General features: G+C 36.0%; 1 non-coding gene across 1 annotated transcript; it reads right to left on the bottom strand.

Moving 5' to 3' along the window:
* Positions 1-3782: 3782 nt before the first annotated feature.
* On the bottom strand, positions 3783-3889 carry LOC113000547 (small nucleolar RNA R71). Its single transcript, XR_003265880.1, has one exon. It is a non-coding gene; the product is annotated as a small nucleolar RNA R71 (small nucleolar RNA).
* Positions 3890-6806: the final 2917 nt, after the last annotated feature.

Raw genomic sequence — 6806 nt, 5'->3', positions numbered from 1 at the left:
AAGGTGTGGCCCTATCCCATTCAGGAAGACATATTTTTATGGTATATTCATACATCAAGGTTAAGTCTCTTTTGTTAAATTTGATGAAATTTCGACAGCATTACACATTGATCTCCAAGTGCACGACATGAAATGTAGAAGCAAATGACTTTGATGTTTTGATGATGATCATGATGAAGAAAAGCAAATGATGCAAATGATTCAAGAATACAAGCCACAACATCAAGATGATCACTAGTATTTTAGGAAGGGAATTCCTAATTGATTTAGCAAAAGGTTTGGCCAAGTAATTTGAGTTAAAAAGTGTTTTTCAAGAGATTTACTCTCTGGCAATCGATTACCAGAGGATGTAATCGATTACCAGTGGCCAAAAATGGTTTACAACAGCTACTAAATATTTGAATTCAAATTTTAGACTGTGTAATCGATTACACCATATTGGTAATCGATTACCAGCAGTTAATAAACATTTTAATTCAAATATTAAAGCCTGTAATCGATTACACAATTATTGTAATCGATTACCAGAGGAGATTTTCAGAAAATAACTTTCAAGAGTCACATCTATTCAAATGGTTTATGAATGGCCATCAAAGGTCTATTTATATGTGACTTGGAAACACGAATGAAGAGAGAGAGTTTTTTATTGCCCAAAAAGTTTTATCCTCTCAAAAGATTAAGAGAGTTTTTCTAAATTGAAATGTCTTATCCTCTCAAAGATTCCTTGGTCAAACACTTGCATATTCAAATAAGGAATTGTGATTGATCTTCATTGTACAATCTGTCTCTTTCAAGAGAGATTTCTTCTTCTTTTCTTTTTACTTCTGAAAAGGGGTTAAGAGACCGAGGGTTTCTTGTTGTAAAGGATTCCTAAACACAAGGGAAGGGTTGTCCCTGTGTGATTCAGAATTTGTAAAAGGATTTTACAAAGAGAGTGGAAAATCTCAAGTGGGTTGCTTGAGGACTGGACGTAGGCACAGGAAGTGACCGAACCAGTATAAATCAAGTTTGCATTTCTCTCTTCCCTTAAACTTCTTTTATTTATTGCTATTTATCTTTTGCCTTTAAAGAAGTTTATACTGAATTGCCTTTTGAGTAATTCATGTTAAGGGTGCATTGTTAATCTAAAAGGAGAGAGCGAAATTTTAAATTGGGGAATAGTTCTTGTTATCTTAATTCAACCCCCCCTTCTTAAGATAACTGAGGCCATTTGTCTAACATGAAAGTGGTGAGATTAATTCCCTGACAATCAAGTATGCACTCAAAGAACAACTAGAAATGCATTGTACCGAAGTTTCATCAAATTGAACAAAATAATCTTAACCTTAACGCATGAATCTACCATAAAAATATGACTCTTCCCAAATTGTCTAAACAGACAATTCAAAATTCAATACAATGATTAATGCAAACTGTCCGCAAGAATCATTGTATTCAATCTCAAACGGGAATCTAAGGTTCACTCATGATGAAAAAATCTTGTATATAAAGCATTAGTCATTAATCACAGACAACAACATAGAAAAACATTGGTAACAAAAATTAGCATCAAAAGTTTATGAAAAACTTTCATACCTGTAATGATGATCAGTATAATGTCCAACAATGAATGTCGTGATGATGATGCAAACAAGAACATAAATAGTGCATACAAATTAAATATTTGAATTAGAATTGGAATTGAATGAGCAACAAAATATATGGTGGCATGTTTATTTTATTTCATGCTATTGCAAAAAAGGAGAAAGTCTCAATCTAATGCACCAAATGAGTGATGAGATGATGAATTTGTGTAGTTAGTGACTGATTTATTATTGTTCTGCAGTGAAATTCGATTTGCATGCTAACAAATATTAGTCAATGTGGTTAAAGATGAGTCACTTGTAGGCATACTAGGAGCCCCTTGACGTGTTACTATTTGACAGCCCCTTGCTGTGTTTGTGCATGGTGGGGTTCCTTACAATAAAAAGGTCAAAAAGAAAGAATGCAATAGGCAATAGTTAGCAAAGTGGATTTTGAGGATGAAGACGAGGAAACAAAGGAGCTTAAGTACCCTAGAATTTCATATAAAAAACTTATTGAGGCCACAGGAAGCTTTAGTGCTTCAAGCCTAATTAGTTCGGGTCAATTTGGATAGGTTTACAAAGGAGTTCTCCCAAATAACACAAGAATAGCTGGTGAGATTTCAGGGACCTTCAGAAGGGAATGCTAAATCCTGAAGAGGCCGAGACACAAAAATTTAATTAGGATCATCATAATTTATAGTAAATATGAGTTTAAGGCTCTTGCATGTTCTTCCACTAATGCCAAATGGTAGTCTTGAGAGGCACTTGTATCTGAGCCACAGGTTGGATATGGTTCAACTGGTGAGGATCTGTAGTGATGTAGCCGGGGAGTAGTGTCCAAAAGTTCATAATAGCTAGTGTCATGTTAGTGTTTAATTCTTTCGTGTTTTATGTTTAATTGTTAGTGTTGTGTTAGTGTGTGTGTTAGTGTTGTTTAGTGTCTTGGTATTTTGTTTAGTGTGTGTTCTGTTTTAGTTTTTCTGTTAAGCGCTTCCCCTGTTTCAGTTTGGGGTGTTTTGCTGTGAATAGTGTTTTGCGACGGATTTTGCGACCACTTTTGCTTGCGGCAAAACAAAATAGTAGTGGAAATCATGTAGCGACGGATTTTAGCGATGACCCTTGCTGAATTAATTAAGATTTTTTGTTTTGGTAGCTAGAGTTGTTATTTTTGGCTGAATTTTTTTGTGGTCACTTCTTTTGATCCATATTTTGTGAGAAAAATAGCTGGAGCCCTTAGTTTGGTCAGATTTGAAAGTTCCAAAAAAGTAGCAAATTTTATTTTTGTCAAAACTTCAAACGACCATAACTTTTGCTCCGGTTATCAGAATCGCTATTATTATATATGTATTTGGGGTAGAAAAAAATTTCCTACACCATGGTGGCCAGGCATTGGCCGGATGAGGTCTCCATCGTCCAAAAAAGGTGATTCTGTCAAAAGTTTTTTATTTTCCAAGTTTTATTCTCTTATTTTTCTTAACTTACCAATTTTAGCTTCTATAGTTAGACTTTGAATTTATGTTTGAAATTTTATGTGCTATCTTCTCATCATTTTATAAGGTTGCTCACAAAATTTCAAGTCATTTGGACATCATTTGATGGTAGTTGTAGTTCAAACCTACACTGTTACTTGCATAAGAAGGCAACTAATTGTGAATGCTGAATTTAGTGTATGACTAGAGGAAATCCATCTGACTTACAAACCTTTGATCCTGAGATAGATAGGACATTTCATAGATTAGTTAGACATCATTTAGTACCTTTTGAGCATCCTGAGCATTTTGATATTGGTGATTTTGAGCATTATAATTTTGGACATTCTGATTTTGAATATCTTGAGAACATGGCACACCCTCCACCCCGTGAGAGGACTGTAAGGGAATTGGCTGCACCTGATTTCACCTACGAAAGCTTGTGCATCCAATACCCTGATGAGGATGTCCCATATGTTCTTAAAACTGGACTGATCCATTTGCTTCCAAAGTTTCATGGCCTTGCAGGTGAAGACCTACACAAGCATCTGAAAGAATTTCATATTGTCTGCTCCACCATGAAACCACCAGATGTCCAGGAGGATCACATATTTCTGAAGGCCTTTCCTCATTCTTTAGAGGGAGTGGCAAAGGACTGGCTATATTACCTTTCTCTAAGGTCCATCACGAGTTGGGATGACCTCAAGAGAGTATTCTTAGAAAAATTTTCCCTGCTTCCAGGACCACGACCATCAGAAAGGATATTTCAGGTATTAGACAACTCAGTGGAGAGAGCCTATATGAATACTTGGAGAGATTTAAGAAATTATGTGCTAGTTGTCCTCACCACCAGATTTCAAAGCAGCTTCTTCTCCAATATTTTTATGAAGGACTCAGCAACATGGAGAGAAGTATGATAGATGCTGCCAGTGGTGGAGCCCTTGGAGACATGACCCCTGCTGAAGCCAGAAATTTAATTGAGAAGATGACTTCCAACTCCCAGTAATTCAGTGCCAGAAATGATGCTATTGTCATTAGAGGAGTGCATGAAGTAGCCACGAATTCATCTTCATCAGGTGAGACTAAGAAGCTTGAAGGTAAACTAGATGCCTTGGTTAACCTAGTAACCCAACTGGCCATGAATCAGAAATCTGCACCAGTCGCCAGACTCTGTGGTTTATGCTCCTCTGCCGACCACCACATAGACCTTTGCCCTTCTGTGCAACAATCTGAAGCAATTGAACAGCCTGAAGCTTATGCTGCAAACATCTACAACATACCTCCTCAACCTCAGCAGCAAAATCAGCCACAACAGAATAACTATGACCTCTCCAGCAACAGGTACAATCTCGGATGGAGGAATCATCCCAACCTTAGATGGTCGAATCCTTCACAGCAGCAGCAACAACAACAACCTTATTTTCAAAATGCTGCTGGCCCAAGCAGACCATACGTGCCTCCTCCAATCCAGCAGCAACAGCCCCAGAAACAATAAACAGTTGAGGCCCCTTCGCAACCTTCCCTTGAAGAACTTGTGAGGCAAATGACTATGCAAAACATGCAGTTTCAACAAGAGACTAGAGCCTCCATTCAGAGCTTAACTAATCAGATGGGACAGTTGGCTACACAGTTAAATCAACAACAGTCCCAGAATTATGATAGATTACCTTCTCAATCTGTCCAAAATCCCAAAAATGTGAGTGCCATTACATTGAGGTTAGGAAAGAAGTGTCAAGGACCTCAACCAGTAGCATCTTCCTCATCCGCAAATGGACCTGCCCAACCTCACTCTACTCCAGAAAAAGATGATGACAAAAATTTAAAGAGTAAGTTACCTAAAAATTTCTATGCAGGTGAATCTAAAGAGAAGCAGCATATCCCTCTTCCATTCCCTCCAAGAGCAATTTCCAACAAAAAAAGGAAGAGGCAGAGAAGGAGATCTTGGAAACATTTAGGAAAGTAGAGGTAAACATACCTCTGCTGGATGCAATAAAGCAAATTCCAAGATATGCTAAATTCTTGAAGGAGCTATGCACTAATAAGCGGAAGCTTAAAGGAAGTGAAAGAATTAGTATGGGCAGAAATGTCTCCGCATTGATTGGTAAATCTGTTCCCCAAATCCCTGAAAAATGTAAAGATCCAGACATGGTTGTCAAACTCTAGAGTCAACTCATAGACTCTTACGAGTTTAAGAGTTTACTTCAGTCCCACGAGTTGACCCACGAGTTGACTTGGAAGCAAACTCGTTTTTGAGCAAACTCGGAGCAGACTCGTGTAAACTCGTAAGAGTCTACGAGTTGACTCTAGAGTTTGACAACCATGCATAAGTGTTCAAAATTAAAGCATTTAAATAATTAAAAAAAGCACAAATGTCTTCAAAGAAGCATGTCCAATCCTCTAATAGGATCATCTCCATGAATATCATCACTTTCATCATGATCTCCATCTCCATCATCATCATCAAGGTCTTCCTCAGATTGTGCATCATCATTAGGTTCCACAAAAATTAAATTATCTAGATCAAAAGCTTAAAATAGATATCAAATATGCTATATTAGAAATAGTTAAAACTCAAAATAATACACAAGCAAATTTTAAATTTGAGAAAGTTCAGAAATTATACCTTTTCTTGGTGTTATTAAAGTTTCATTTTATCTTCTCTTTTGCATTTTCCATCTCCTCACATATGAAAAGTATAATTCTATTGAATTTCAGTAACAAGATTGATTCAACTCCAACATTGTAGGGTCAGTTGTTGTGTTTTGTAATAGACTAATATGAAGTATGAACTTATTGTCATCTGTTTGCAAATTGGTGCATTTTGAATATATTTACTTATTATCCATATATTTTATTTACGAAGTAGACTCTTACGAGTCTACGAGTCGACTCTACGAGTTGACTCGTAGAAGGTCTCACGAGTCTGTGTAGAATCTCGATATTGATAACCTTGGATCCGAGTACATTCAGCATACCTTGTATTATAGGGAACAATAAGTTTGACAATGCCATGCTAGATTTAGGAGCTTCTGTTAGTGTTGTAGAAGCAAAGCTTCATGGTGAATCAAAGGTGATTCAAAGGTGTTTTGATGATAACAATGATGATAACAAAAGATGATGACAAAGGTGATGACAAAAAGCTCAAAGATCAATCAAAGAACAACTCAAGTGAATAGAGAACAATTCAAGAGTTCAAGATAAGAATCAAGAAGAATTCAAGACTCAAGAAGAAAGTTAAAAAGTCAAGAATCATGTTTCAAGGTTCAAGATCTCAAAAATCAAGATCAAGATTCAAGACTCAAGATTCAAGAATCAAGATAAGGCTTAATCAAGATAAGTATAAAAAGTTTTTCTCAAAAATTGAGTAGCACATGATTTTTCTCAAAACATGTTTACCAAAGAGTTTTTACTCTCTGGTAATCGATTACCAGATTGTTGTAATCGATTACCAGTAGCAAAATTGTTTTGAAAAAGTTTTCAAATTGAATTTACAACGTTTCAATTAATTTCAAAAAGCTGTAATCGATTACAATGTTTTGGTAATCGATTACCAGTGCCTTTGAACGTTGAAATTCAAATTCAAATGTGAAGAGTCACATCCTTTCACATAAAAGCCTTGTGAAATCGATTACACTGATTTGGTAATCAATTACAAGTGACTGTTTCTGAATAAATCAAAAGATGTAACTCTTCAAAAGGTTTTTGACTTTTTAAAATTGCTTTTAAGTTTTTCTAAAAGTTATAACTCTTCTAAATGGTTGTCTTGACCAGA

This window comes from Glycine max, chromosome 19 (assembly GCF_000004515.6).
Source record: "Glycine max cultivar Williams 82 chromosome 19, Glycine_max_v4.0, whole genome shotgun sequence".
Classification (NCBI taxonomy): domain Eukaryota; kingdom Viridiplantae; phylum Streptophyta; class Magnoliopsida; order Fabales; family Fabaceae; genus Glycine; species Glycine max.
This window is presented reverse-complemented; position numbering and strand designations above follow the sequence as displayed.